Source organism: Chionomys nivalis, chromosome 11, assembly GCF_950005125.1.
Source record: "Chionomys nivalis chromosome 11, mChiNiv1.1, whole genome shotgun sequence".
NCBI classification, from domain to species: Eukaryota; Metazoa; Chordata; class Mammalia; order Rodentia; family Cricetidae; genus Chionomys; species Chionomys nivalis.
Window position 1 is genome coordinate 15,629,111 of NC_080096.1, and position 27,580 is coordinate 15,656,690.

The window sequence follows — 27,580 nt, forward strand, 5'->3', positions numbered from 1 at the left end:
ATACAGTGCGGAATTTTCTACTCATTGTGTTATGTTACCACTGGAAAGTCTTCTGAGTCTGAAGTAGTTTGGATTATAGATTCTTGAATTAGGGATACTCAATGAAAAACTTCAAGTAAATGCTACCAGGAAACTGCAGCTAAGGATGTGTGTGTGTGTGTGTGTGTGTGCATGTGCGTGTATCACGTGTCTACTAGGGAAAGCCTTGCCTGTAATTTTAATTGGGGGGGTGGTTTTTGAGGGTTTCTCTGTGTAGCCCTGGCTGTCTTGTAACCTGCTTTTTAGACGAGGTTAGCCCCAAACTCACAGAGATCAGACTGCCTCTGCCTTCCAAGTGCTGGGATCAAAGGCGTGCGCCATCACTCCCAGCTATTATTCTAATTTTTATTATTCATGTATGATGTGTATCTATGTGGGCGAGTACAGTGCGCATATGTGGAGGTCAGAGGATAACGCTCTAGACTTGGTTCTCTCCTTCCCATGGGTGCTGGTGACTGATCTCAGGTTAAGCTTGATTGACAAGAGCTTTTACTCACTGCCCCATTTCACTGGCCATGTAGTCTTTTTATTACATGTATATTCATTATTTGGGTATGGGTAGACATGTGCCACAGCATGTGTGGAGGTCAGAGGACAATCTGTGGGATTCAGTTATCATTTTTCAGCATGTGGGGCCCTGGGGATGGAACTCAGGTCGTCAGGCTTGGTGACGAGTGACTTTACCTGCTGAGACATTTTGCCTGATTCCATATGTTCCTTTTAAAATAAGAAAAAAAAATCTTTCTGAAATCCTATTTTAGGGATTGGGAGATGCAGCTCAGGGGTAGAGTCTCTGACTACCATTTGCAAGGCTTGATCCCCACCACTGAAAAAAATTTTTTTGTCACCACAGTCATGAAAATTCTGTGGATATGGTGACCTCCTTTCTTGTGATCTCTACTCTTACTCTTTATGTGATGCGGAACCTAGTTAAGCAGAGGACTTTAAAACTGATCCCTGCTGCATGAGTTGCAAGTCAGCCATGTTTCCATAAAGCACAGTGACCACGCTGTTTTTAAAAGATCCACTCATTTAGTGCCTACTTGTGGAGCCCTGATGTGCTGAGCACTGTCATAGGTGTTTCTTAAAGCCTACAGTTCTATGTTGTGGGGCTCCTACTATAAGTGAACCAGAGGCTGCTGGCTGTCGGGCTCGGTCATCATAACAGCTGCAGGTGAAGGTCTAAAGGCTACACCAGTGGCTAAAGGTGATGGGGACCTGTGAGGATAACAGGGAGAGTGGCTCAGAAGGTGACTGTGTCCGGGAAGGGGCCTGCTAAATGCTGTTTGATTGTGGCAAGAATAACTGAGTGATGACAGTGTAAACAACTGACAGGTGACTACGGGTGTCATGTTTAGCGCTGTCAACTTGACACAACCGGGAATCATCTGGGAAGTATGTCTCACTAGGGGTTTGTCTACACTGGGTGGGGCTGTGGGGGGGAGGGGCTTGGGGGTGTCTTGAGCTAACCAAGGCCAGAAGACCCAGTTCACTGTGGCCAGCACCACTCCCCAGTCTGGTCCTGAACTGTGTAAGAAATCCAACTGCACACAAGCAAACAGGTGTGTGTGTATTCACTTCTCTCTGCTCTTGTGGACGTGATATTACTGTGAAGTCCATGTCTGGCTTTGACTTCTTCAAAGTGATGGACTAACCTACAATTGTAAGCTAAAGTAAATCTTTCTCTCCTTGGTCCTCCTTCTTCATCTTACTATGTAGCCCTGGGTGTCCTGGAAGTCCTTCCATAGACCAAACTGGTCTCAAATTCACAGAGATCTGCCTGCCTCTGCCTCCAAAGCACCAGGATTAAAGGATGGGCCACCAAGCCTGACTCATTATGTTGCTTTTTGTCAGTGTGTTTTATCACAACAAAAACGAACTACAACAGTTGGCCAGAGTGTTCCGATGAGCAGAATTGTACGAACGTTACAGTCTCTGGCAGAGGGTGCAAACCGCAGTAACAGTAAATACGATAAGCCAGGTGACAGCAGCAGTCACCTATCGAGGTAGCAGTTCTACTCGATAGACTGAATTTTCGGTTTCAAACGGCATTGCATCGAGTCCAACTGACAGCTACAGCGCTGAATATTGTCACTGCTGATGGAACAGCTGTAATTACAGAAGGAGCACGACACTGCAACAAGAGGCTTGCTTGGATCTGGGTCTGACATCGGTAGCAGGGACAAAAAAAGTCTGCATGTTTGACTGCCAAGACGCTAGGATCGGGGTGCAGTAAGACGAGAGAGAACAAGGGTAAAAGAATCCACGCCAAGCCCAGTCCAGAATAAGTCCCGTCCCCGTCCCGCACGTGACCGTGTTCGTTGTTATGGAAAACGGACAGAAACCTTTGTTGTCTCCACGCTGATGATCTCAGGGTGGCCCGGGTAATGAGGGACCAGACCAGGCAAACTTCTCCCAAGGAACTGGGGCGGAGTTCAGAGGTCAAGAACAGGCTAGCAGACAGCGTTCCCTGGGAGCCTACCATTGGTGGAGAGTGACCACGTGGTACAGGCACCGCCTTCTCGCGAGACCACCCCCAGCACGTGACTGGCGCGAGCACATCAGCGTCTCTGCCCTCAGCGTCCCCCGGCCCCAAGATGGCTGCCTTTTGGCGTCTTTGGCGCTGTTGAATGGAGAAAGCTTTATTGTTCCCTTCGGGCAGGAGTGTTCGTGTCCTCTATGGCGCTGTCAATAAAGAACGGCAGTTTGAATCGGTACTGAACAGGTAACCATAGAAACGGCGCTGGGACTTCGCGTGGAGACCCCTGTTGCGGCAGCGGCCCGAGAGACTCCCTGAATGAGGGGCGCCCCAGGACCCTTGCGCACTGCGGGCTACGCACGTGGCGAGCTCCGCGGGGCTCGCGTTGGTCACAGTCGCCGCTGTCCTCTGGACGTGGCCCGGGGATGGCCCTCACCCCGGGCGTAATCTCGGTCGTGAACTCCTGCGGGAGGACGCGGGACCCTGCCTGGCAACCGCGGGCCTTTTTACCCAGCTCCCCGCGACTGGCCAGCCGACGCCCTCCCTCCCAGGGCTCCCTCCCTGTCCCTACTCTCAGCTTTTGTTTACTGCGCGACGAGAATGGTTTATCCGTTTTAAAATAGTTGTGGGGAAATAGAAGTCATATGAAATAAAACTTCAGCTCCCACAAGTGAAGTTGCACCGAGAAGCAGCCACGTTCATTGTTTATGTGTTGTCTGGCCGCCTGCCCGACGCGGGGCGGGGGAGTGCTCGCCGTTGCTTGGCTTTTATTCCGCTTTGATGGAAAGGCCCGTGAAGCTGGAGTCATTTCTCAGTGGCGCTTTACAGAAGTTTGCCAGCCTTGGCCCGAGGCACAAGTAGATTGAGCTAACGTTCGATTGACACAATACCCTGACTTCCGTGTCACGGTCAAGCTAGTTTCTCATACTTCGCAATGTTGCCCGCCCAGTGCATCCAATAGACCATCTACTTTATGTTTACACATGATGTTGGAAATATTTTTCTTTTGCAAAAGAAATGACTTGAGATTAAGCTGTTTTGGGGTGTACTAGGTCATAGGACCGACAATCTGAGCCTAACACTGGGACCTCCCTGTTGCCTCTCTTGGAATGTTCTTTCTTGTAATTGTATCCAAATCTTGGTATTGGTTATCGCTGTGTGAGCAATCTCAGTACTTGGCATAAATTATACCCACCGGTCATGTAGACATGGTTCTTCTGTGATGGTATTTCCCGACCCCTGTCTTTGTGTGTGTGTGTGTGTGTGTGTGTACGTGTGTACACGGTAGCCGAGATTGGCCTTGGGCTCCTGACTCTCCTGCCTCTCCCTCCCAAGTGTACCCCTTGCCCAGCCCCCTCAAACATTTAACGGTTGTTTTGTTTGTTTAACACCTAGGCTTGCATAAGCAAACTTAATTAGCCGTTTGCGTCTACCGTGTGCAGGTCTGATTCCTGGAAATGTACTAGTGCACAAGATAGCCCTGACCTCTGTCTCTTTGGAATTTAAATTCTTCAACGGGCTTGGGTGATGTACAGGTTCACAGAAACAGGGGTCTTCTACGGGCTTGGGTGATATACAGGTACACAGAAACAGGGATCTTGCTGCACGGCCCTGGCTCACCTTTAACTTGAGATCTTTTTTCCTCAGCTTCCAAATGCTGGAATTGCAGTTGTACATTACCCCTGCCTGTCTGACAAAAAATAATTTCAAACCTATCTCATAGCACCAGAGCAATAAATGAGTAGTTAATGCTCATTGAGCAGTTTCTTTGTGCCAGATACTGGCACTAAGGCTTAATGTGAACTGTCACTTAGTCTGTGACACAGACAGTGTTAGGATTAACCTTTTACCCTGGAGAGATGGCCAGTATTACATGGTTTATGCATGGGGAGCATGGAGCTGAAGTAAACAGATCATGTCATGCTGTGTTCCATCTGTTGTCTTCCCTGCCAGCTTGTGAGGTCCACGAGAGTAATGCCACATCTTACTTTTGTGGCCTCAGCTGCTAGCCGGTGCCACAACTTGATGTTTTCAGGAAGGTAGTAAATATACAAACCTTTAGCATCCACTGAGCAAATACTTGAGAATTTGTTCTACACTACGAACACTGGTAGAGCTGGGTGGCTTGACACATTGCAGAGTTGTTGTCTGCTCTTATGGTCTGCACAGTAGGGTGTTGTCTTGCTTATTGAAGAGAAAAATATCTTAATAGGTCCTGAGTTTGCTTTCTGAGAGGGGAGTCTTCTTGGTCTTAAACTGGTAATGCAACCTGTCTCCTTGTCCTATTGTGGAGTGCTGGGGTACAGTGTGCTTACTATTGTATGTAATTACATCCAATTGGAAAGACTAACCCAAATTTGACCCCAGGTGTGTTAAATAATAGTGAAATTTCAGATGTGTTACAAACAAAATGAGGGGCAGGAGAATGTGTGTTTTCTATCTTTTGGGGAGAGGGAGAGATAGATTTCTCTAGTGTTTAAATAGAGGGCAGCTTTCCCAAGTGGAATTTAATTGTTCTTTTAAATTATTTAAAAATTACATTAATTGTGTGTGTGCACACACGCACGTGTGGTGAGGTGAGGGGGGGAGGAGAGTGTAGATGGGGGGGAGGTGCCTGGATGCCACAGTGTGATGGTGGAAGGAAGAAGACAGTTTATGGGGGGGGGGTTGGTTTTCTCCTACCACCACGTGGCTCCACCATGAGGGACTGAACTCAGGTCAGACTTGGCAGCAGGTACCTTTGATCCACTGAGCCATCCCACCAACCCAGCTATACAATTGTCTACATAGAAAGTTTTTCATCATTTTAGCACTTTAAGTTTAGAACTGTTAATGTTCCTCCATCAGGGATACCTGCATTTTGGGGATGTTGGGAATGTAACCAAAGTCTGTCCCACAGCAAACATGTGATCTGAGCCTGAGCTACACCTTCAGCCCCGATATCTGCACTTTCTTGGGACTTTTTGGGGAAATCTGGGTGCTGACTCTAGGGTGTGTTTGAAGTTGATTGTGGGTTTCCTTTCAATGTTTTCTAATGAGGCAGCATCCTTTAAGAGCCAGGCGTGGTGAGGCACACCTTTAATCTGTGCATTCAGAAGGCAGAGGAGGGTGGATCTCTGTGAGTCCTGTGCCAGCCCACAAAAAAACGAGAATCGTGAGGCTGTGTCTCAAAGAACAAAATCGTAGCGTCTTTACCGTGGTATGGAATACTTGAAAAGCACCAGGCTTTTTGAATAGGTATGAACAGAACAAGAGCGTGAGAAACGATAGGCTGTACTAAATCCACGGAGCACTGCAGCTGTCATATGGAAGAAGGAATGTCAGGTTTTGCTTTATACTGTATGCAGTAACCGTGTTAGGCATGTCATCAGAAGATGTCACCCAGGCCAGCGAATGGAGCTGGGAGCTGGCCACAGAGTGGCATGTTAATGCAGTATTGAACTGCAAGCCCAGAATTAAATTGCTATTTCGGGTTTGGGTGGGACCTTTCCATCAGAGCGTTGCTGTTTCTACTTTGTGATTTGGGTCTGTTGGGTTCCAGTAAAGAGTAGGTGGTAACGCCAGCTTTGAAGCATGGTATGAAACTGCAGGAGGAGCCAGGGCATACCAATTTGTTTTCCAATCTATTTTATTTCAGTTCAGAGCATCAGTGCAAACGGCAGCCCAGGAAAACAGGCCGCACTCTGGCAACACTCAGCTGCATTTGTAGATTGAGGAAGACTGAAAGTAACCAAAGTGCAGCTTGTTTTCCTGGGCTGTCTGTCTGAGATGATGCTCTGAACTGAAGTGAAATAGATTGAAAAACAAATTGGTGTGCCCTGTTGCTCCATCCTCAGTACGTACGCTACCCCTCCCCAGCACACCTGGGGAACAACGGCATTGGTCCCTCAATCATTCTGAGCTCTCACCCCTGTGAGATTTTGATTTTCCCGAGGAAATTGAATTGGGGTATGTACTTTTCTGAACTTCCAATAGCTTACCTTCCAAAGCCATCATCTGGAGAATGTGGAGACCCAAGCTACTAACCACATAGGAAGGAATTAAATATTAAGGACATTTAAGTTCAGAGATGAAGCTGTCATTTTCTTTAAGCTGTGCAGAGGGTACAGTATTTCATTCACAGAGAGTACACAGTGTGAGGCCCTGGCAGCTCTCCAGGGAACAGAGGGGTAAGGAAAGAAAGAAAGTGACTTTCCTTCTATTTCCCTAATGTTACTTAACTCGGATCCTCAAAATTTCGACACCAAGCAACTCATTTCCTTACACAGAGTAAGTAGAGTATAGCTGATTCGTGAAAAACCGAGATCGTTAATCTCCAGGGAAATGTTGACTCTCAGTGGATCCATGAAGCCTTTGAAAATGGCTACAAATCCTCCAGAATGCCATTCTGCAGGGGGCGAACCATCCCTTTAATCAGATCTCAGAGAGTCCTTGACCCCTCAAAAGGAGCAGAGCTGATAATGAATGTCACGTGTAACACCAGACCAAAGCCGTGCAGGCAGTCCTTTGTACAGATCTGTGCCCTTGACCTGAGTTTTAGAAGTACCTTTTTAGGTTTTGTTTCTTTTTTTCTTTTTCTTTTTTTTCAAGACAGGGTTTCTCTGTAGCTTTGGTGCCTGTCCCAGAACTAGCTCTTGTAGACCAGGCTGGCCTCGAACTCACAGAGATCCGCCTGCCTCTGCCTCCCAAGTGCTGGGATTAAAGGCGTGCGCCACCACCGCCCAGCTAGGTTTTGTTTCTTATATGAAGTGGTCAGACATGATGGATAAACTTAAGGGCATGCTTCAAAATTCCTTACAGAAGACTAGTGAGATGTGGATGGTGTCTCTTAGCGACCTTGTTAACAGATCTGCCTGCCTGCCTGCCTGCCTGGATGGGTTCAAGTGGCACTGGCTGGCCTTAACATCTTGAAATTCCTGATTCTCCTTGCCTTTTCATCCTGAGTACTAGGCTTACTGGTGTGGGCTACCAAGCCAAGATTGTTGTTGTTGTTGTACCAAGCCAAGAATGTTGTTGCTGCTGCTGCTGCTGCTTCTTCTTCTTCTTCTTCTTCTTCTTCTTCTTCTTCTTCTTCTTCTTCTTCTTCTTCTTCTTCTTCTTCTTCTTCTTCTTCTTCCTCTTCCTCTTCCTCTTCCTCTTCCTCCTCCTCCTCTTCCTCTTCCTCTTCCTCTTCTTCCTCTTCTTCTTCCTCCTCCTCCTTCTTAATATTTGATGTATTTCTTTTTGTGCCAGGGATTAAAATCAGCCTTGCCCATGCTCAGTAAACACCTTGTCACACAGCTTTATCACTGCAGCTAATGTATTGTTTAGAGTGACATGGAGTGAATTTTTTTTTAATGTGTACAACATGGTGGTTGACTGTGTATTACATGTCACCTTGCAGAATGGTAAAGTCTAGTTGATTACACAGTTTCTTCTTTTAGTTCATAGGAGATGGTGGTAGAAACTGCTGCTGGTTAAGCCGCTTTTCTGTTGTGTTGGTCTCTGCTCCCCTCTCTCCACCTCTGGTTAAAGCTACTATGACCTCTGTGCTGGATGTTGCAACAGCCTTGTAGCATGTAACCAGATGCTTCATAACTACCCCTTTAGGGTATTTTATCCCGTTACATTGCCCCCCAAAGGCCCTTCTATTGTCTGTTTCCACTGTTTCCTATTTAGTATTTAGCACTTTGTCCTGTATTTAAGAAGCATTCAGTATCCACCCACTAAATAGATGAACAAACTAGACAAGGGGAAATGAGAGAGGGTGACAGTGAGAGGCCTGCACCCAGGCACTCCTAAATCTGCAGCCACTGATGCAGAGCGGTTTGTTTACCTTAACCCATCCCAGAAATACCATTATCATAATAAAAATTGCTGTCGAACACACACAAAGTGCCATGCACTGTGTTTACATAACTATGTCATGTAGTCCTGTGTGCCTTTCGTTGCCACTAGGCATTGGATATTATTTCCTCCTTTGGTATATTCACTTGAATAAGGAGCTTTCACCTATTTTATTTTAATTTTCACATTTTCTGATTCTAAGCAGAAGTGGAAGCCAGTGAGTACTAGTTTTTCTTGAGGCGAGTAGGATCACTCAGGCTTACTCCGGTAAGTGAGCAGCCTGTGAGCCAATCCTCATTTCAAAGAAAATGCCATACAGCAGCCCCGTGTCCATTGCACAGAATGGCTTCAGCCTTTAGAGCTTCAGTACTGACTATTTGAACATTTTGTTTTTTGAGAAGTTCATACACAAGTCCCGTGTTTACATTATTTCTACACCACAATCTCCCCTTTCCAGTTTTCCCTCGTGTCATTTGACTACCGCTCAACTTTATGACCTCTTAAATATTACTGTTACATATATGTGTAAGTAAATAAACACAACCTGCTGAGTCCATTTGGTGTTGTTTGTATGTGTTTATTTTTATAATTTAAGGTCCCAATTATTAGCATTTTTTTTTTTTAAATATTTACTACTGTGGTACTAGGGCCTTTTGGACATGGTAGGAAGCGTTCTACCACTGAACTAGAATCTCCCAACCTCTCCTAGCTCACACTCCTATAAACTCTGAAGAACGATTCCCAGTGTATTAATTTGAGGATAGGCTTGGGAAAGCACATGTTGAAGGCTCCATGCAAGAGCTGCAGCACTAAACTAGGCTTGGTTCTGCCTCTTCACATTTGCAGCTTCAGTTGTCCTGGGAAAGGCAGGAGGGAGGGAGGCAGGCGCGCCGTCTTCAGCCTGCCTGTGTTCTCAGCTTTGGCATGAGCTTCTCATCCAGAATGCTGCTCACTCCTGTCTGCAGCCAGCCAGTTCTTGCTCATGCTTCACTGCCTCTGTGTGTTCTGCCTGCTTGGCTCCTCCCTCTGGCTTTATTGGAGCCATTGGTAGTGATTGATTTTCAAAGGGCTGCCCCTGTCCTGAGTGCCCAGCTCCTAGCCCTTGATGTCACAAAGGTAGCAACTTTAAAGTAAGTGACAGTGAAATTTGCTCAATTAGCCCGTAGGTTTGGCATGGCACTGCAACTTTTGAGCGTCTGAGGGCCCAGCAGTCATTAAGTATGACCAGCCTGGACACAAGCTGCCCGTTCAGCTGGCCCTCTGCTGTCAGTTGCCCTCAGTTCCAGTCAGGCTAAAACCAGAGGGAGACTTCTGAAGGTCAGAGTCCGGATGGTGGAGTAATTGGCCCCTAGAGTTCTGGGTTTCTTTCCTGGGCTGCAGCATGGTGAAGATGAAATTTTCCGTGTTTCTCTTTGAACATTTTTGAGCAAATAACGATGGAATCCCACAGGCTCTTTGCCAGCGTTAAAGGCAGTGGAGAAGCTACACTTTTGCATTTTTTTTTTTTTTTTGTTAGTTCCTTAAGATAACCCTCTTGTTAGACTCCCTTGTGATGGACTGGGGGAAAGCTAGAGATAAAAGCCATTCCCAGTTCTTCAAAGACAAAGGAAGAAGTTCCCAGCACAGGCAAGGAGCGTGATGTTGCTCTGTGGAGCTCACACAGAAGGAACTGAGGGCCCAATGATCTGAGCATTGCGGTAGGACATAGTGCAGAAAGACAGGCGTCTGGAGTCATTCTGTGCTTCTGTTCTTCTTTACAAAGGTGGAAGAAAAGGTAGATTTAGGCAGAGAGGGCTTTCCTCAGCTGGGCCATAAGCTCCCTGGGAGCAAAGTGTCTATGAGTGCGAGACATGACACCTGAGCTCGGCAGAGCTCTGCTGCTTGCACAGGCCACTGCTGGGAAACGGAATACCTGAGAGATAGCAACTCATAAAGACAAGAGTTTGGGATCATTGTTTTGGAAGTTTGGGGCTCATGGTTTGGTCCCTGGTTGGTTGGCTCTGTTGCTTTGGGGCCTGTGGTGAGGCTAAGAGCACATGGAAGACCAGACTCCTCCATGCCCTCTAGGATATACCCCAGTTCCCAGACTTTCCATGCACCCCACCTTTTAAGTTTCCCCCACCCCTAGTAGCTCTATTCTGAAGTACAAGCCTTCAGCATGTGAGCCTGTTGGAGTATTTAAGATCTGCACTGTGCCAGGGCTTCACACAGAGAGTAAGTAGATTTTACCATGCCCTCCGTCTTTTTGGTGCTGGGGCAGAATCCGGGGCCTCAGGCATGCCAGATAAGTGCTGTACAGAGGAGCTTCACACCTACTTTGTGCTGTTATTTAAAAAACCACCTTGTTTATTGTGTGTGTCCAGTACCTCTGGCAGCAAGTTATTCAGATGTGAGAAGACTAAGATGCCAAGGTTCATTGAATTTCAGGTTCTCAGGCTTGGACCTTATAATTTTCTGGAAACAGTATCGTCTCCAGCATCAGACAGTGTGGGTTCATTTACTAACTGCCACTCACTGACTTGGTTATTTGGACAAATCCCTTCACTTTGCCAGGCCTCCTCTTCCTCAGTGGAAAGAGGTTAATATTAGTAACTGACTCACTGGTTTTGCAGAGATTGTGTAACGCCGCTTGTATAAGACACTTGCCACCATGCCTAGGGTACAAGAGGTGCTTGGTAAATGTTACCTGCTATGGATGGGTCCCTAGGGCTACCTCATAACTGTCTTTCCAGAGTGTCTTCCTCATTGCTTACCATTTGGAATATGCGGTTGGCCCTATTTGCCTATGGGTTTCATCCATGATTTAATCAACCTTGGGTTGAAAATATTTGGGGGAAAAGTTCTTCTAAGGAACTTCTACAATTCATAAACACTTTCAGTAATGTAGCAGGACACAAGATTAACGCAAAAAAAAAATCAGTAGCCCTCCTGTACATAGATGATAAATGGACTGAGAAAGAAATTAGAGAAACATCACCCTTCACAATAGCCACAAATAGCATAAAAAATCTCAAAGTAACTCTAACCAAACAAGTGGAAGACTTGTATGACAAGAACTTTAATCTTTGAAGAAAGAAATGAAAAAGATACCAGAAAGTGGAAAGATCTCCCATGGTCTTGGGTAGGTAGAATTAACATAGTAAAAATGGCATTTTTACCAAAAGCAATCTACAGATTCATTGCAGTGCCCAGCAAAATTCTTCTCAGACCTCAAAAGAACAGTACTCAACTTCATATGGAAAAGCAAAAAACCCAGGATATCCAAAACAATCCTGTACAATAAAAGAATTTCTGGAGGCATCACAGTCCCTGACTTCAAACTCTACTACAGTATTGTACATCCTGGTATTGGCATAAGAACAGACAGGAGGACGAGTGGAACTGAATTGAAGACCCAGATATTAATCCACACACTTTCAAACATCTGATTTTTGACAAAGAAGCCAAAAAATATCAAATGGAAAAAAGAAAGCATATGTAACAAATGGTGCTGACATAACTGTATATCAACATGTAGAAGAATGAAAATAGGTCCATGTCTATCACCATGCACAAAACTCAAGTCCAAGTGGATCAAAGACCTCAACATAAAACCAACCACACTGAACCTCACAGAAGAGAAAGTGGGAAGTACACTTGGATGCCTTGGCACAGGAGACCACTTCCTAAATAGAACCCCAGTAGCACAGACACTGGGACCTCCTGAAACTGAAAAGCTTCCATAAAGCAAAGGACATGGTCAACAAGACAAAACAACAGCCTACAGAATGGGAAAAGATCTTCACCAACCCCACATCAGACAGAGGTCTAATCTCCAAAATATACAAAGAACTCAAGAAATTGGTCATCAAAAGAACAAATAATTCAATAAAAAAACAAACGGAGTACAGACCTAAACTGAGAACTCTCAACAGAGGAATATAAAATGGCTGAAAGACACTTAAGGAAATGTTCAACATCCTTAGTCATCAGAGAAATGCAAATCAAAACAACTCTGAGATTCCATCTTACACCTGTAAGAATGGCCAAGATCAAAAACACTGATGTCAACTTACACTGGAGAGGTTGTGGGGTAAAGGGAACACTTCCGCATTGCTAGTGGGAATGCAAGCTGGTACAACCCATTTGGATGTCATTGTGGCGATTTCTCAGAAAATTTGGAAACAACCGTCCTCAAGACCCAGCAATATCACTTTTGGGTATATATCCATAGGATGCTCAGTCGTGCCACAAGGACACGTGCTCAATTATGTTCATAGCAGCTTTGTGTGTCATAGCCAGAACCTGGAAACAACCTAAATGCCCCTTCACCAAAGAATGGATAAGGAAAATGTGGTACATTTACAAAATTTGCAGGCAAATGGATGGAACTAGAAAACATTATTTTGAGTGAGGTAACCTAGACCCAGAAAGACAGTTATATGTACTCACTCATAAGTGGTTTTTAAGCATAAAGCAAAGAAAACCAGCCTATAAATCATAATGCCAGAGAACCTAAACAACAATGAGGACTCTAAGAGAGACTTACATAGATCTAATCTACATGAGAAGTAGAAAAAAAAACAAGATCTCTGAGTAAATTGGGAGCATGGGGACCTTGGGGAAGAGGTGAAAGGGAGGGGAGCAGAGAAAAATGTAGAGCTCAATAAAAATCAGTAGAAGGAAAATATTTGGGGAAGAATACACCTGTTCTGAACATGTAGAGTTTGTTTACATAGCATTTGCATTTTTAAGAGACATAAGCGTACAGAAGGATGTACAGGGGTAATTTGGAGTTCTGCACAATGTTCTGTGGGCATTGGGCATCCAAAGGTTTTGATAACTCTGGGGGACTAGAATCAATACTCATGGGTACCAAGGAGCAACTATTTATTGTGAATTTAATATGAACTTAGGGCTGGGGTAAGTATTTATACCCTGGATTTAATCCAGCTCCAGTTGACCTATCAGTGAGGAATGGGAGGTATCCACAGGATGTCCTGGACCAATTACAGTGAGATCAGCTGCACATGTAATATAGAAAGCAGGAAGGGTCTTCCTAGACTTCCGCTATCAAGGAACTGCAAGCTAAAACACTCAGCTGTGCAATTTGAGAACTGAGCCAGGGTCACCTGAGAAATTCCTCATTCCCATTCTGTGCTGAGTTTTGTATGAAATTCCTCAGATCATAGCCTGTGCTCCTAAGAGAGGCCTCACACTACCCAGTTTCTCCCTTCATTAGCTGGCTTTCATCCCAAACAGCTGTGTGAGATGAACAGTGGGACTGTCTGGTCTTTGCTCTCAAAATCCATGAACAATATCTGACACATGTATCAAAGACAAGAATAGAACTTAAAAACGATGACACTCAGTAATAAATACAAACATTTCAGCAGGGGAACTTCTATGTTTCTTTCATTGAAGCAGTGGTCTGCGCCGGGCAATACCTGCTCACTCTGATGAGTGTCTGCGAGGCTGCTGGAGCTGCTGGTTTATATCAGTTTGAAACATCTCATGAGGCAAGCCCTAAAGTCATCCCTGTTATACCAAGAAGGAAACTGAGTTCCCAAGAATAATCAGTCTGCCTCAAATCTTAGCTCATTAGAGGGCCAAGCTGGTGTTCACCCCTGAGCCGCTATGTCTAGGGGGCACACTCCAGACCTTTACTGGTGAGCCCACAGCCTCTAGAATCACAGCACTTAGTGGGCTGCTGGGCCCCTGCCAGAGCACTTTCATTTGTACATTAGATGGGGATTTGGAGTTTTAGAGTTTTGATCTGGGTTAAATGTGTAGTCCAGATGCAGTCCCTGCCGAAGAAAGATGTATTCAGATAATCAAGTTATGAGAACTTGTAAGTCATCCAGGTTTTCAGGTCAGAGCAAAAGGCCTATCAGTGGCAAAGCCAAGGGTCTTTTGTACACCTAAGAGGCTGGATTTGAAAGCATTAAAGCAGTGATTGCTTGTTGAGACTCTTGACTGCAAGATGGAAAAGTTGGCATTAAGTATAATGCAGTCACAATCCCCAGCTGCTCATTAGGCGGCCGGGCTGCTCAGGGGATTTTGCAGTGGAGTCTGTGAAGAGTAATCTGGGATGAACTGGATCAGAGCAGCGTGCCCAGAAAGGCACCTAAGTCCTGCAGAGCCTCCTTCTGTTGTAATAGGCGTGCACAATCGCTTGTTTCTATGAATTAGTCAGACGATAAGAGGGTCTAAACAGTTTGCTATGCCATTTTGATGTTTTTGCATCGTTGTATTTTGTAGAACGCCTCAAGAAGAGTTTCATTAGGAATTGAGAGAATCTGGGAAAAGCAATTAGTTGCCTTGGTTGGTTGTTAGAGGCAGGGTAGGAATCCGATGCCTGCCCCCAGCTTGGAGTTGTGGAAACCAGCCTTCCCAGTGATCCTTAATTTTATCTTTAAAATTTTAAATAGTTTTTAAACATTTATTTTTAATTGTGTGCATATGTGTAGTCTAGTATATGTTTGTGCAGGTGTTCGTGGAGGCCAGCAGCATCGGATCCCCTGGAAGTGTAGTTTCAGGAGGTTGTGAGGCGCCGTCTTCTGGAAGGACAGATGTGCTCTTCTGCACTGAGCCATCTCTCCAGCCCCCTTTTCTCCTCTGTTTCCTTGAGGATCTGAGGAAGTGGTGCTGATGCTGGTGCTGGCAGCTGTTTGAGTGATTGAGTATGTACTGCATGTACTGTGCTCACCCAGCCTTTCAGTAAGCCCTGTTTGGGAGCGAGAAAACAGCTACATAGATTCCAGGATTTGTAACATAGTTTTGTTTTTCAATTGGAATTCATACCACACTGTAGTTTGGTTTGACTACTAAGCCACACCTGGGGAGAGAGAACTCCTTCCCTCAGAAAAAGATGCACTTGGGCATCTGTGGGCAGTGTAAGGATTTTGTGACTACTCTTTCCTTACACAGTGTGGCCTTAAACCCCACCCTAGACTTAAGCAAATTCCCCTCTGACTTAGGAAATTCCTATTTCCTAAGCTTGCTACATAGTAGAGTGTAAATGTTTAGTGAGTAAACTGTGTTGGAGAAGCAGCAGCATTTCCCTCACACTACTAAAAACTCTTAAAGTGTCTAATTTTTTCCAGAAAATTTATTTAAATGTAATTTATTAGATCTAATTTATTTAGATGTACTTCAGTTTAAATTGTGTGGTTAAATATCTGTAACCATTACTTCAGACTTCATTTCCTCCCTGCAGTCTGTGGTAACCACTCTCCCTTTTGCAGTTCTTATGAGGTTTTCCTTGTGTGGACATTCTCGTGCAGTGTGTAGGATGTGGTAAACATGCACTTCTTTCTATGGCTGAATGTTATCCCACCTTGTAGATGTGGGCTGTGCTGATGTGTTTGCATTAGGTTTTTGGCACTGCCTGCTGTGTTTCGTGTTCCAGGCCATACCATTGCAGAAGTTTCTGTGTGGGTGTTTGTTTTCAGCTCTCTCGTGTGTTTACCAACAATGGAGCTGCTGGGACATTTGGGGTTTTACTTTTTGTCTTGAAACAAAGTCTGTGTGCCTGAGCCCCCTGAGTGGCAGATTATAGGTGTGCATCACACATCAGGTGAGTGTGTTTAGGTTTTTGAGGAACTTCCAAATTGTTCCCCAAGGCGGCTGCACCATCTACATGCCCGCCTGCACTCTGTAGGTTTCCAGCCCTGCTGCATGCTCAGCAGCACTTGTATTTTCTCTCCTTGTCTGCTCCCTTGCAGCCTGGTGCTCATTGGCTGTTTGGTCAGCCTAACGAACACGCCTGTTCAGTCCTTTGCTCCCTTTTGGTTGGCTTATTGGTCTTTCATTATTGTGAAAGCTAATTCTTCTATGCCGTCCTTTTCAGATCCACGATTTCTATGCGATGTGTTTCTGTTCTATGAGTCTATCACATCACCTGGGACAGGACCAGGCCCTTCCCCTTGTATCTAGGCTCAGCAAGGTATTCCTCCATAGGGAATGGACTCTAAAAAGCCAGTTTATGCACTAGGAATAAATACTGGTTCCACTGCCAGTGGCCCCACAAAACCGCCCAAGCAACACAACTGTCACCTACATTCACAGGGCCTAGTTCAGTCCTATGCAGGTTCCCTAGCTGTCAATCTGGAGTCAGTGAGCTCCCAGTAGCTTGGGTCAGCTGTGGGTTTCTCCATTATGGTCTTGACCCCTTTGCTCATATTATTGCTCCTCCATCTCTACAACTGAGGAGTTCGGCCCAATGCTTAGCTGTGGATCTCTGCATCTGTTTCCCTCAGTTACTGGATGAAGGTTCTGTGATGACAGTTAAGGTAGTCATGGATCTGATTACAGGGGAAGGGCAGTTAAGGCACCCTCTCCACTATTGCTTAGATTCTTAGCTGGGGTCATCCTTGTGGAGGAGTTCCCTGGTAGAAGTTTCCAGGTCACTTATATATTCTATCCTGTCATCTGCAGATTGTGAAAGTCTGACTTCTTCCTTTCCAGTTTGTATACCCTTGATCTCCTTTTGTTGTCTTATTGTCTAGCTAGACCTTTGAGTACTATATTGAGTACAGAATGGATGGAGAGTGTACTATATTGAATACAGAATGGATGGAGAGTGTACTATATTGAGTACAGAATGGATGGAGAGTGTACTATATTGAATACAGAATGGATGGAGAGTGTACTATATTGAATACAGAATGGATGGAGAGTGTACTATATTGAGTACAGAATGGATGGAGAGTGTACTATATTGAATACAGAATGGATGGAGAGTGTACTATATTGAGTACAGAATGGATGGAGAGTGTACTATATTGAGTACAGAATGGATGGAGAGTGTACTATATTGAATACAGAATGGATGGAGAGAGTGACAGCCGTCCTTCTAGTGTCAGTGGTTGATATTTTAATCACAAAGAAGAAATAAAAAATATGCTGTGTACCACGTCCAATGCCATGACACAGAGCCCTCCCTGCTGAGGGCCTCTGTTGTTTTGCTAGAAGTTGGGTGTTTTAGTTTTGATCCAAATACAAACATAAGATCCAGAAGCCAGGATCCTGATTCTGGCCCTAACATTACTTAGGTACATGAATGACTTGCTGATAGTCCTTGCTGAGATCCGACTCACTATCCTTCCGCCTTTGTGTGGTAAGGCACCATCACACCCAGCTTTCATCACCTTCTTATAAAGATCATTTCATGGTGGTATACATTGATGCATTCATTTCCTAGTTTTAATCTGGTGATGAATGATAGGAAGGTGGGCTGAGTAGTAAGTGAGTGAGGCATGTGGAGAAAGCCAGGGAGGAGTGAGGTGAGGGGAGCAGAGAGGGAATGAGGGGCGAGTCTGTTGCAGCCAGTGTGTGGTTGGCAACCTGAAAGGGAACAGGATGAAGATGAGTTTGAAGTGAGCTTCCTTGGGCTTAGGCAACTTGGAAGAAGGAGAGATCTGATCTGTTACCAATAGATGCTCAGAGCAAATCAAGGCCTTGGCCAAAGTCAGTGAGGATCTTCCTTGCGTTCTGATGGAGCCATCGAAACCTCAGCTCATGGCCAGTGCTCAACAGAGTCCTGTGTGCACCTGTCACAGGAGAGACTGGGCTGCAGAAGAGTATGGGACATCAGTGGCGGGAAGAACAAGACACTGTCATTTGGCATTGCACTTTGATCCCAAAACTTGCCTGCTGAATTTGGAGCCCAGCATTTACTTTAATGACCAAGTGATTTTTCAGGATTTTCTCTAAATGTCAGTTCCATATAGCCAACTTCTTGTTGTTCTCTCTGTGATTTGTAAAGGGCTTTCTGATTTTTTTCTGCTCCAGCTACTTGCATCTTTTTGCAGATAACTGCAAAGAATAGGCATAGCTCACATTATGAATCGATTCTCTGATTTATATTGAGTTATTTATGTTTCTTAAGTCCAGCCAACTGTGAGACTTTGCAAGGTTAGTGTATGTATCTGTAAGGCTGATAGCCAAGTCAGACCTTTTGGTAAATTAAGTTCAAGCCATCTGGGGAAGTTTCTTGGCAGCCAGCTAGCTGGCCTATGCCAGGAGCACTTTCCTAGATACATAGCGTCACTCAGTCTCCAGCAAAGTGCAGTAAGGCTCCTCAAACGGAGGCGCTCCCATCAGGGCAGCTAGCATTTCATCTCTCCTGGGAGAGGCTTAGGGATCCCAGAAGCCCTGGCAACCAGATAAACTGAGGCTTTAAGTGAGAACAGGGAGCCAGGGGCTGAGAGGATAGCTTAGTGGAGAAAAGCCCTGACTGTATAAGTCTGGTGACTTGGGCTTCATCCCATCCACCATATGTTCTAGTTCCCTTTCTGTTGCTGTCATAAAACACACTGACCAAAAGCAGCTAAGGAGGAGAGGGTTCATTTCAGCTTACAGTCTGTCATTGAGAGAAAACAGTGGAGGAACTTGAAGACTTGAGTTTTCCAGTGCAGAAATTTGTAAACAGAAACCATGGAGGAGAACTGCTTGCTGGCTTACATACAGGTTCATGCTTAGCCTCCTTGTATATAGCCCAGGATCAACTGCCTGGGGAAAGCTGCCCACAGTGGGCCAGGCTCTCCTCCATCAATTAACAATCAAGACAGTTTCCCACAGAAATGCTCAGAGGCCAGTCTGATCTGGGCAGTGCCCCAACTGACACCCCCTTTCTCGGGTTATTCTAGGCTATGACAGTTATCTAGGATATCACATAAAGCTAAAAGGAAAGAACTGACTCCACAGAGTTGTGCTCTGACTTCCACATGTATGATGTGACATCTCCCCACTCTCTAATAATAAATAATATTTTAAGGATAAGGAGCCAGGCAGATCTGCATTTGAGCTGTGCCTAACATTAATGACTCCTGTGCAGTCTTGGCCAAGTTCCCTTGTTGGATACCAATTTCCTCTACTGTAAAATAGAGATAGTAACTTTCTATCTGATGGGGATGACAGGAGAATTAAACAGGAGGTGGAAAATGCTTAGCATACACAAGACAGTACTATGCTCCTGGCGTTGGTGTTTGAGAGTCAAGGATATGGAAGAGGGCAGGTCTAGTGGACTGGCTGAAAACTATGTTTTAATTTCCTCCTGCCCACCCCCTTGATGAGAAGGAGTTCCTGTCCTAGGAGTCTGGGGATAGCCCTACACAGAAAATCTGACAGTTGGAGGGCGAGAACAATGTGCAGTTTGCAGGAGCCCATGTACCAAGTGCATGTGGGAGGCAGCTTTTGTAGTATTCAGAAGATGTGACCGGCTTCTTCAGCTACTCTGGGGGAGCTGAAACCCAGTACTGAGAGACAACTAGGAGCTGCACGTGGTCTCTGATAGGAAAATTGTTCTGCTGAGTGACTTGGAGCTGAGTGGGGAGAGGAACTGGGGTTAGGTTTTTTGAAAGCCTCCCAGTATTGCTAAATTCCAAGGCAGCGTGCAATATTGAGTTTTAATTTTTGACTCCACAAAAAAGAATAGTGGTCTTGAATGCCATTACAGGCAGCTTTGAGGATCTTAGCAGGCTGCTGAGTTGTGTGGAGGAAGACAGATGCATTGTGTTTAGAGAAGAAATGCCACAGTAGGTCATGTATAGTGGCATGAGCCAAGATCTGTTCACTGTGCTCAGTTCTGCATATTTATGGCTTGTGTGTGCCATCTTCAGAGGCCTAACCAGGTCCCAGTGACTGCTTAAGTAAGGAATAGCTTGCCCTGAAAATGAGCCTCGTTGGGTCAAGTTAGATTGGCAGCAACCAGGGAAGTGAGAGGATCTTGGAAGACCAGGATGTTGGAATGCAGGCCAGAGGCACTTGGGATAGCGCCAAGAGGCTATGGAGCTGTTTGCCCAAAGCTGGCCGTGGCAGACAGTACCTGGCTTCTCCATAGTATTTGTGTCATCCTGAGCTATTAGAAGTGTAGAATCTCGGGCTTCACACTAGAACTTCTGGGCCAGAATTTCCTTTGACAAGATCCCCGTGTGATTCTTGGGCACATTAAAGTCTGAGAAGTTGCTCTGGTGGATGAGAGGACTTGAGTTTCAAGTCAGACACATTCACTGCCTGTATTGACTGCCTGTGCCCTTGGGCAGCTACTTAACATCTTCACTGTCAAGGCCTTGTTGTGAACGGAGTTTAATGCTTACTTGGTTGTTAGTATGAAAGAGCTTAAGAAGTGCTTAGAAACATAGTGTGGTACATCATTATGGTGGCTGTTAGTGATTCTTTGAAAAGTGACAGCCTCGTATAAACTGGTAGACTATGAAAAAGAAAGACCAGGATGTCGTTAACATTGACTGGAGGCATGATTTGGCAGTTTTAGAAAAACTGGTCACCAGATATAGTGGCAGTGGAGGGGCCAGCCTGGGTTGTATGGCAAGAACCTGTGTTAAGAAACCAAGTGCTGGGACTGTTGCTCAGTGGTACAGCATTTGCTCAGTTAGCACCTAGAAAGCCCTTAGTTCCATCCCTAGAACCTCAACAAAGAGATAAACGGAGACTGAAAGGGAAGAGAAATACAAGGTCTTCGGAGCTGCTGTGTGGTAGATCTGGTTGATTCCCTGACCAGTCTCCTGGAGGAGAGACTGGAGATGCTTCCAGTAGGTAACCAGTAGTTGACAGCTCAGTTCGTGGGAAAATTGCCTGCAGAGGGAGAGCTAAGTCTTAGCAACCAGCATGGCTGTGCATTGTAGACCACATAACCATGGCTTGCATGTTGAGGCCCCAACTTAATTCAGGACTTAGCCCTAAAGTATTAGCTCTTTGGTCCTTTCCCAGGGTCTTTAATATCTTGGTGCTTTAGTTTGCATCTGTACACAAGGGTAGATGGGATTGTGAGCTGTAAATCCTAGTACATAAACAAGCTATGTATCTATGCATCTCCTTGCTCAGGAGATAGCCTCCCAAGTCCCTTAAGGTATGTGCTGTGCCTGGGCTGGAGTTCTCTGAAGCTGTTCTGGCTGCTTGGAATTCCCAGTGACCTTTACAAAAGACCGCTGGCCCATTGAGGTGTTGCTCTACATTTGGGGCAGAATGATGTCAACGGTGATGGTAACATTAGAAACAACAACTCCACGTGAGAGACACTACCGTGAACCCCAGAGTAGCACAGGGAAATCTGAATTCCTTACACTGCAGCTCTGCCTATCAGCACTCAGTGTTAGAGAAGATACCAAATGACAGCTGCTTTTGAACTTGAGAAATCCAGGCCTGCTGAAAGCTACAGTTACCCTTTTCTAACCTCACCAATCCTCCTCGCATTCTCAGAAATAATTGCCAGGGCTTCTCTTTTAACTCGGCTGATTCCTCAGATACCTTACATTTTAAATCATCTTTTCGTGTGGAGCAAGCCCCCATTTCTTGTTTCCGAGTGTGTGATCTTTGCTCTAATTATGTTGAGAGTGCCGATTATTTCACCTGGCTCTGGTTGTTTGTGAGATACTAAATAGCCCCAGGGTTAAGGCCGACTAGGATCAGAGAGCAGCTCAGCTTCTCAGGACCTCAGTCTACTCCCTTGGAAAGGAGGAGATTGGACTAAGGTCATCTGGTCGTGTGACAGGAGTACGTGACAGATGAAGTAATGAACTCCTGCACCGCGAAAGTAACTGAAAGGGCTCTCCAAGGTCCCTCAGCTCTCTGGCTACCACAGAGCCCAGGCAGTGAGACAGAAGGCAAGATTGCAGAGGAGTCGGGAATTATCACTAGAGACAATAAAGCAAGAGGTGGAATTAGTAGGGGATCCAAACTGGCGATCTTTGACCAAGAGTTCGAATAGCCTTTCCCTCCTCCAGTAGAAATCCAGTCTTTGGGCACCTGCAGCTGGCGCCTGATAGACAGTGTGGGTAGGATATCAGGTCACCTGTCCTTGCTGCTGGTCCCTCTGCTGGGCCCACCTTCCTCTCACTCCTACGGCTCTGACTCAGTTTTACTCTTCCTATTTTGGAGACTTTGCCTGCAGAACTCAGGTGCCCTTTTCTCTACTCTGTATTTGGCCACATCCACTCTGCTGCTGTTACATGCTGTATTGGAGACCTCTGTCACCAGTGCCTGGTTCAGTGCCGTGGGATCAAGAAATGGGCCTGAGTGTCTCCTCTGGCTAGCGCGCCTGACCTTTGCCCTCACCTGTTGAGGTCATACTTAAGTGGCAATTACAGCTCTACCCTTTTCCCTTTTCTAGCTGCTCAGTGGAGACCATGCCCATCCATTCTCTCCTTCCCTTCCTCTCTCTGGTCTCTTACAGACTGAGCCAGTTTGAGAGTTCTGTTTCAGTTTTGCTGCTGCTGGGTGGACCATGTGCTCCCTGTGGACCAGGGTCTTGGCTCCCACACAGCACCTAAGGTGTGCCAAGTAGTTGGTGGTGTGTGGGCTGCCTCCCTGAGGCGGGATCCGGTGCTCCGCTCTCTGGTGGTGCGGCAGAGGCCTTCCTTCACTTGCCTGCCACTGTAGAGGGCAGAACTGTTTCAATTTCGCAGTGTATGTGGACATTGGAATCTTCAGCGTTATTTCCTTCCACGTTCCTTAGAGAGATGTCACCTTCCCTCCAAACGTGACTTTGCCCCATTTGCCTTCTCTGATTTGTGTTCTGTGGAACGTAAGGAACCCGAGACTTCCAAATCTTCTTTGGAAGGAGTCAGGATAGAAATTTAAATAAATATCCTTTATGCCCCTTTTAGAAAGCTGGCCTAGTTTTCTACTTTGTGTTGAATTCCCATTTGTGTTTTGGGTCATTATACAGCACTTGGTTCAGCCAATTAAGTTTCTTCTGTCTGGCGTCTTTTTTCTGAGTCAGTATAGCCTTTTCTTGAGGCTTTAATAGTGTTCCTTTGAGAAGCATCCTTCTTTCTGGAGTTCTTTCTTGTTGCTTAAACGTTTTCCCCATGGGACCTTTGACAATTTCCTCAGCCTAGCAATTTCTGCAAGTGCTTTGTAACATACTTTATATTGCTCCTGTGTCAATCTTCAAGACTTAGAGATTTCAGCACTCAGTGATCAGCTGTAAGTTTCTTTACCTCCCAAATCACACTGTAGTGAGTGTTCTATTCTCTCTCCGTGGGACTTCCTGCAAATGGAGTTAGGCTGAAGCAGAAAAGCATGTTGGAAGCTGTGGCAGGTGTAGCTTAGCCTCTCGGACTTTCTGTTGCTCCCTCCTCCAGGTCACATCTGCATGGCTCATTGCATTCATTTACTTAGTAACATAGTGGAAAAACTGTTCTGCAAAGGTTGTATAGAATGTGTAATTTGTTTCTCAAGTGTAGCTTAGCCAGAGCTCTGGGCTTTCTGCAGCCCATTTTCCCAAAGTGGTCTGCAAAGGCTGTATAGTTTGTTTCTTTAAAGACAGATACTTAAGTCGGGAGGTTAGTTTCAAAACTGTTTAGAGATTTCACAGCCTCCCTTGGTAGTAAAAATAGCTAATTCATTAATGCTTGCACTAAGGGTAGACACACACACATGACTCTATTTTAAGTGCAAACACACTCGCATGCCAATACATAATATAGCTTTTAAAATTCAAGCAGAGGATCCCTGTTTCTTAACAAAATTGTCAACTGTTCACTTGTTGTGATAATACTCATGGATTTATTGCTTCCATCTTAATTAGTTTCTCTTTAGTGTACTTCCCTTGCGTTCATTTCCACTCTTTCCCTACTGAATTAGTCGTGTTTTCCTTATCCTTTTTTATACCTCTGGTTTGTAAATTCCTTTCTTTGTATCCACTGTTAAGGGATCAGACCAAGGGTCATGCATGCCAGGTAAAGGACTATCCTACTGCTGAGCTTTGCCTAGTCTTGACTTTTATTTCCTTATGTTCTATATGTCACCATGTATGTTAACAGGCCAACGTTTTTTGGGGCATCTTCTGACTCATAGAAAATGAGTCTGGTCTCGCTTCTCTTAGCCTCCATGTTGCTGATATTTCATTCCCAGAGTTGGTGTCTGAGACCACTCCCCTCAGCATCAGCAGTTTGTCTTGCTCGGTCTTTTTTTTTTTTTTTTTTTTTTTTGGAGATGGTGTCTCACTGTGTTATCCAGACTGGTTTTGAGCTCAAAGCTCTGTTTCAGTCCTCCAAGTAGCTGGGATTGCAGGTGTGCATCATCGTTGGTCACCATTTGTGATCTTAAGTATTCTGTGTTTGAAAAAAATTGGGGGTGGGGATGGGACCAGGCTGAGACAGACAGAATCTCACTGTGTGGCCCTGACTGATCTGGAATTTGATTTGTAGACCAGGCTGACTGTGAATTCACAAAGATTCACCTGCCTCTGCCTACTGAGTGCTGGGATTAAAAGCATACACCATCATACCCAGCCTGTATTTGATGAAATTTAGCAGACTTGATTATAAAATCCAACTCATGGGATAGGGGTAGGGATAATTAGTGGTAGAGTACTTGTTTATGTAGTGTAGGAATTGCCACTGCCCCCCAAAAAGGATGGAGAGCATCTCCATTCTGCCAGTTTCCCCATGTTTCTCATTCTGTCTTTTTCTGTGCCCAGCAATGGCTTCCTGATGCCACCACCTGATTTTATTATAGGATCAGCTTTGTCTACATTTGCATTTTGTATGCAGGACCATCTAGTCAGGTGCTCTTTTGTGTCTGCTTTCTCTGGCAGTTTCTTTAAAATGTGTCCATGACGTTGGGTAGACAGGTCTCTCCATCAGTATAAAGTGTGCGATTTCTCAAATAGTTATTTTCTATTTTCACCAACAGAAGAGGTTCCAGTTCTCAGTACTTCCAGCATTTCTTATTTAGCTGAGCTGGGAGCTTTGTGCTTTCTTTATTGCTCTCTTTCTCTTACCTATCTCTTCTCTGCTTCTATTTCCCTCACAGCAACTCTGTCACCGATTGTTTCCTAGTCTCACACTTTGAGGCTCCTCTCAACTGGTACTTTGTTGTTTTGTGCATGCTTGGTTTATAGACCTATCCGTAGAGGTGAGAACATGGCTTCTCCATTTCTATTGACACCATTACCATGATTGAGAAGTTAGTAACGTGTCTGCCATTCTCATGATGCTTTTTCGTTTGCTTAAATTCTTTTTCTGTGTTAATATTTTATAATTTTATTCTAAAGGCATATGCCTATCTGTCACTTTGTTTGTTTTGAGAGGTTGCACATGTCCGTGCATGTTCTTAGAAATGCAGCAGAAGCCAAGGAGTGTTGTAGGCATCCTGCTCTATCACTTGATGACTTATTCCCTTGAAACAGGGTCTCTCATTGAATCTGGAGCTTGCCATATGGGCTAGGGTAACAGAATTTGCCTGTCTCTGCCCACTCCCCACCTCTCAACACTGGCATCATAGGCACACATGGTCATGCCTAACTTTTACATGAGTGCCGGGCATTCAACTCAGATCCCTATGTTTGCACAGCATGCACTCGAATGCTCTGAGCCGTCTTCCCAGCCCTTTCTTTAATTTTAGAAAATTCTCAGAAATGGCATATTTTCCTACGTGTCCTCAGCATGTCTCCATGCTCCCAGCAGATGCCTGTCAGGCTTGGAATTCTGTCTTCTACAGTCTTAGCTTTCCTTTCCTGTTGTCTGTCTGTTGTGAGCAGTTGTTTCAGACTTCTCCTCAAGTGAGTACCTTTCTCTTCAGCTCTGTCTAATCTGATGGGCAGTGAATGGATTTCTGTGACTATTCCTACGTACCCCCACCCCCAGTGCATGTGTGCTGTGTGTGTTCTATGTGTGGCTGTGTGTGTGTGTGTGTGTGTGTGTGTGTGAGAAAGAGAGAGAGAGAGAGATCTTGACTGATACATAATGTCCTTTGACATGTTTGTAACCTGTGTTCATGGTACTGCCTGCTATGTCTCATCCTGCTGGTTTGGTTTTTATTTTTAATCACTACTGGGTATTGTCTGGTGGCCTGTCTTCCGTGGTGTACAGCTTCCATTTCTATTCTCTCAGGCTTGGACATTTCAAATGCTCTCTGTCTCTCTACTACCAGACAGTACTCAGTGAGTGCTATTTCCTAATAGGCCTGTGTGTATGCACAGGAGAATGTTTCCCAGTCTGCAAGGCAGATGTGTGTTGCCTGTCTCCTGAACTCTTTACCAGATCAACTTCCCAGAACAGCTGTATGGATTACATACCACCCCCAACCCCCGTGACAGCCTAAACCTAGGTTCTGCTAGGGGTTTCTGTTTGACCTTGAAGAAATTGAGCAACTTCTCTGGGCTTTAGTCTTCTCATCAGTAAAGAGGATAATGTTAGTATCTGCTAGGAAGAAAGGTCAGTTGTCTGTCTCCTTGAGTGTTATGAGAATAAAATGAGTAAACAAAATGAGTCATTATTTTGTAACAACATCATCACTACCTGTGAGCCACTTTGCTTGCCCTTCCTCTGCAGATTTCACTTTTTTTTTCTCTAAGATTAGAGGAATTTGTTATATTTTCTAGTTACAAATTCTTTGATGCCTTTAAACTTCGTGGATGTTACTTCCCGTTTGTGAATCTTTGTAGAGAGCTCTGTTGATATCTATACACTGAAAATATGAGCCTCCTGTTTCTTTTAGGGCACTATTTAAGAAGTCTTTTCTTACCCCCACTTCAAAGGTTCCTCTGAAACTTTCTTCTGACCCTGTATACAGTTGCCTTTCTCATCCGGCTTTCCTCACGTGGTTTGGGGTGGTGAGCATCCTTTTGGGGGTTTTTCTGATTCTCTGTGGGAGTCTCTTTGCTTTGGATTATGAAAGTTTCCCAGCATCTTCTGATGCATACCAGAGACAAGTTTGTGCGGTAATTTCTCAGATTGGGTTTCCTATAAGACACAGAAAGCTTGCTGTGCCTGTGTGGCACGGGCCTGTGTGTGGTTCTCTGCGTCAGGTCTAGAAGACTGGCTGCTTCCTGGTGCTTGGCACTGCTTTAGCATGGGGGATGGGCCTGGGCCCTAGGCTTCACACAGGGCCTCAGTTCTCACTCCTTGTCTTCTGCCTGCTGGAAGCCACTTTTCTTGCCTGCGTTACTGTAGCGTCCTTCAAGTTCAGGGCCTGTACACGAGCTTGAATACTCCACAGGGCCCCTGGTCTCAACTCCCATTTACTATTCTAGCTTTGATTTTGATGTCTCTTTCATTTTCAGGTGCCTGGGGGATTTTTTTTTAACTTGACTATGTATTTTAAAAGCATTTTTATGGGTTTTATCCGGCACTTCTGTATGTCTGTAGTAGTAGAAAAGATGACTTTATATCACCTCAGTGTGCTGTTTTGCCAAAGGTCTATTCTGAAATTACCATTCCTGTTAGTTTTAGTTTTTTTTTTTAATTTTTAATATTGTCAGCTTATACATTGAGTAGCCCTTGCCTG

The 27,580-nt window shown here is 45.1% G+C and overlaps 1 protein-coding gene across 3 annotated transcripts in view; it reads left to right on the forward strand.

Moving 5' to 3' along the window:
- Positions 1–2,631: 2,631 nt before the first annotated feature.
- The window catches only part of Zbtb40 (zinc finger and BTB domain containing 40), a 70,522-nt gene continuing 45,573 nt past the window's right edge, over positions 2,632–27,580 (forward strand). For 2 of the 3 annotated variants that reach the window (XM_057784768.1, XM_057784770.1), the window contains exon 1: positions 2,638–2,753. The gene's annotated coding sequence lies outside the window, so the exon portion shown is untranslated. Of the gene's footprint in view, positions 2,765–27,580 lie in introns of all 3 variants that reach the window. The other variant, XM_057784769.1, reaches the window with a different exon arrangement.